The sequence below is a fragment of the Leptonychotes weddellii genome, chromosome 11 (genome assembly GCF_054177405.1).
Source record: "Leptonychotes weddellii isolate Sample4059 chromosome 11, ASM5417740v2, whole genome shotgun sequence".
NCBI lineage: Eukaryota > Metazoa > Chordata > Mammalia > Carnivora > Phocidae > Leptonychotes > Leptonychotes weddellii.
The window spans coordinates 89,335,523-89,340,068 of record NC_138379.1 but is presented as its reverse complement, the minus strand read 5'-3'; the positions used below and the strand labels follow the sequence as shown (position 1 = coordinate 89,340,068).

The window sequence follows — 4,546 nt, the reverse complement described above, 5'->3', positions numbered from 1 at the left end:
GTATTTCCTACTGATTCTGTGTCCCTTATTTAGGTGACTTGCTAATCCACAGAAAAAGAGCTGACCCGATCAGGACAGCATGATAAACCAGGGCCTGGTTGGTCCTAAATTAGGAGGAGGGACAAGAATTAGACAAGCTGTCAGTTATTAATCAAGTCCTGTCATTTTGAACTGATTGTTAGAGAAGTTATTGTGTGGTTTCCTGAATTGTTAGTAAAGATAGCAATCTGGCTTCCTGCAAGTCTGACTTACAGCTGTCTGGCTTCCTTGACTTATTGCAAATAAGGGGACTGGTTTCCTGGGCAGGCTGTTCTAGGTTGTGGGCCAGAGTTCTACTTTCATGTATGGTCTGGCCATTGTCTATTTGTGTATTCAGTCTCACATGGTGGCCCTGACTGCCCTTCTCATGGACTGCCTTTTCTCTGTTATACATTCTTATTTCTGAGGATATTTGCAAATTGAGTCTGTCAATATTAGGTCCTCCAACAGTCAAAAGAAGTTTTATAAAAGGCATGTTTTAGGTGGTATAATATTTATGGTAAGAAATATATATTTGGTCTTCATCCATGGTTCCGAGCACATAGCTCCTAAAGCCCTTGGATTTTCCTAATTAATGCTAATGAGATGAATTTTGGAAAGCTAAGGATGGGAGTTGATTGCCAGGGGAAACAAACCCTCAACCTTCAGGGAGAGGTGAGGGGCTGAAGATTGAGTTCACTCACCAGTCATCTGAGATTTATTCAATTATGATTATATAACAAAACCTCCATTAAAAACCCAAAAGGATGGGGTTCAGGGAGCTTCCAGTCTGGTGAGCCCATGCAGATGCAGGAAGAGTGATGCATCCCTAGAGCATGGAAGCTCCGTGCCCCTTCCCACGTACCTCGCTGTATGCATCCGTCTGCATAAGTTAAATCCCTTTATCAGAAACCAGTAATGTAGTAAGTGAAATGTTTCTCTGAGTTCTGGGAGTGCTCTAGCAAATTAATCGAACCCAAGGACGGGTCACTGGAACGTCCGGTCTGTAGCCAGTGGGTCAGAAGCACGGAGGACAGCCTGGATCTGCAACAGGCATCTGAAGTGGGAGCGAGGGGGTCTGTCTTGTAGGACTGAGGCCTTAACCTGTGGGATCTGGTGCTATCTCCAGATACTACTGTCAGAATTGAGTTGAGTTATAGGATACTCAGTTGGTGTCCTGGAAAAAAACACCCACGTGTTGGAAATGGATAATGCCAGAATCATAGTGGTGGGAATGGGAGACTGATGGAGACGGTGTGGAATGGTCCATGTCATGGAGCTGCAAAGGGGAAGGAGAGGGCACACAGAGAAGGCCCAGCCCTGGCAATAGGTCATGCCCAAGAGACCAGGCGCTTCTCTAGTGCTGCCTCTATTGTATTTTGGTGTTGCTTAAGTTTTAGCTTAGGCTTTTCCTGGAGGAATGATAACTGAACTTAGCTGCCCACCTTGAGAGATCTAAACCAGCAAAGGGGTTCAATATATCTTAGCTAAGCAGTCAAGTATAATATGCCCATAGCCAATGATGGTGGCTTTTTAGACAATGCTGTTGACCTGGGATCAGGCCTGGGTCTGAGTCCAGCCTCTGTGACCTCGGGTCAATGGACACAGCAGCTGTCCTCATACAGAGCAGTACACACCGTGAATGGTGCCATTTAGGTTCCTTTTAAAACTTGACAAATGGCGTACAGGGAGTTGTGCTTCCAGATTCCTTTGGTTTCATAGTAGAAATGAGTTCTTGAAAGTTGGAATTCCTGGATTCTGCTTTTTTATTCCACTTCTACCTTGCAGCTGGCTCTTCAATATTTTGCTTTTCTCCAGCCCTCGGACGTTGATCTTCCCTGGCCTTTTAAATAAAATTCCAACTTTTAAAGATATTTCCTTTGCTAATTAAAAGCAATAAAGTAATTTCTCTCTAGTTTTGCCTTATCAAAATGAAGTATAAAGACTTTCCCTCCCATTACTCTACCTTTTTTTTCTACCTCTCTATTTTTCCTTATTTCTTCTTATTTTTAGCTTATTTGCATGTCCTTTGGCTTAGCTGTGCCTTGTTATTGGTTAGTGTTGATGGGAGTTTAGAAGGCAGGATTTGTTATTGAATTTGCTTTGCACTGCATTTAATACCATATGATATCCAGCTGTGTTTTCTGGTTTGACCGCAATACCACCAGAAAATAGTTTTTCCCCCAGATGATACATTGAACTTTTCAATTTCAAACCATCCATGCTAGATCCCTAGCAGAAAAAAAAAGTCATATCGTTTTGCATTATTTGTGGTGGTGTCTGTTCAAATAGATTAATAGGTATAGAAAAGCAAAGGAGATAGATTCGGAACCACAAGGCATCTAAGGTTGTGAGGATACTGGGAAGCTACTGGATTTTTTTTTTTTTTTTTTGACCAGTGTGTAATATAAGGTAAGTTGCTGATAACCTAACAATGCTTTGGGTAAGGTTTAAATGGTAGGTGTCTTTGTGCTACTTGTCTTCAGACAGACAAATTTGTTTAAAAGTCTCTCCATCTCTCCTTTTGGGCATATACTCCCTTTTGAACATATGACTCAAAAGTGAGCACAAAGTGTTTTTTCAAGAAGAAAAATTCACTCCTTCCTCCTGGCAATCATTCCTCCTGCCAAGGTGGCCCATGAGTCAGCAAATTCTGCCCCTTGTCCCATTAGCTGGGTGGTTTTAGTAGATGGTGTCATTCAGTTCCCCTTACCTCACAGTGCACTGATCACCAGCTGCTTTCACCCCGGGCTGCTGTATCCCTCGGGGTTCCAGCGGAGAAGCAGAACCAGTGGGGGAAAGAGAGAGAGTGATTGATTGACTGCAAGGACTGGCTTACAGATTGTGAGTGCTGACCAGGCAAATCTGAAGAAATCCATAGGGAAGGCTGTCAGGAAGGGCGGACTAGACTTCTCAGGCTGAATTTGCCCAAAACTGCCGTCCACAGGCAGAATTCCTTCCTCTTCAGGAAGCCTCCGTTCTGCTCTGAAAGCCTCCTAACTGGTTGCATCAGGCCCACCCAGATTATCTAGGATGATCTTCCTTCATTAGAGTAAACTGATTACAGACTTTCATCACATCTACCGATACCTTTACCGATACCCAGTGTTCTGTTGGGTAACTAGAGAGACCACAGCATAACCAAGTTCACATAGAAAACTAGCACAACCACCCGTCCTCCAGAGAGTTGTTCTCAGGTGATGGGAGCTGCCTGGCTTTGGGGGGATACGCTCCCAACTTGGCAGCTGCCAGTCATGCACTGGCTGGGGGGTTACAAAGGCCTGCCTGTTCTCTTGTAAGATGGGGATGATCTGTGGTTCAGTTTATATGGCTTATTACATATGACATAATATTATTACATAATATGTTACATATTATTATAATATATAATATATAGTATCTATAAAATATGTTATAATATGTAAGGTATAATATAAATTGTATTATATATTTATATAATTTATATATTAAATTCATAAATGCACATACATCCTAAATTACCGTTGCCTTGTGCACCAGAAACCATGCTTTGTTTTCACCAAATCCCTTTTCCTTTCCTTCTTCCTGAGCGCATAGGAAGACGACGTTATTTTAGGATGGGCCATGTGACTAGTTCTGGTCAGGGGGTTCTAAGCAGACGTGATGTGTGTCAGTCAAGGCCACAGTGTGGAAGGGCAAAAGAAGTATGGGTTCTCTGCGTTTTCTGTTCCCTTCTGTGGCTACCTGCGTGGTGTGGATGGTTTACATGCTGCAGATGCTCTAGAAGCCGTGTGTGTGTGTGATGCTAGAAGCCGTGCAGATCCACACGTCACCGACTTGGAGGGGTCTGCCCTGGAGAGCCAACATATATACATCCTTTCTTCTTCTTTTAGGGTAAGAGATATTATATCTACCTAAGGTTTTTCGTTTTGTCCTTGTTTGTATTTTTGTTTTTTTTAAGATACAATGTAAGCAATTTTCTGAAGCCACCCTGCATTCTTATACTTCCATGATCATATTTTTTGCAATATATCAACTGAGAAAAAGGTAAAAAGGAGCATGTTATCAAAGAGGAGCAACCCGATTAAATATGTATGTCTCAAAAAGGATGTGTGTGCATATGCATAGGGAAAGCTTGGAAGGAAATGTATCAAAACATTAATAATATGTGTTCTTTTCAGTTTTTGATTGGCAAACTGTTGTGGGTAATTTTCACGTGTTTTGTTTTTCTTTCTTTCTTTTTTAAATATGGAACTTTCGCAAATTTGCGTGCCATCCTTGTGCAGGGCTGTGCTAACCTTCTCTCTATCGCTCCAATTTTAGTATATGTGCTGAGGAAGCGAGCACAATTTTGATGTTTTTACAGGTACTTTTCTGTGTCTCCCTTTATATTTCTATAGGATTTCCTTTTAGCTTTTCCCTTAGTTCTGCTGCAAAAACAGAAGAAATCAGAAAACAAAAGACGACTTAATTTGACTTAATGTATTGGCTTACCTTTAGGTACTTAGTATAGGTTAGGCTCATCTCTAAACATTTTTCATAAGTTATC

At 41.7% G+C, this 4,546-nt stretch overlaps 1 non-coding gene across 1 annotated transcript; it reads right to left on the bottom strand.

Annotated features, from left to right (window-relative positions):
• Positions 1–4,239: 4,239 nt before the first annotated feature.
• LOC115937489 (U6 spliceosomal RNA) lies at positions 4,240–4,344 on the bottom strand. Its single transcript, XR_004072767.1, has one exon. It is a non-coding gene; the product is annotated as a U6 spliceosomal RNA (small nuclear RNA).
• Between the last annotated feature and the right edge of the window lie 202 nt (positions 4,345–4,546).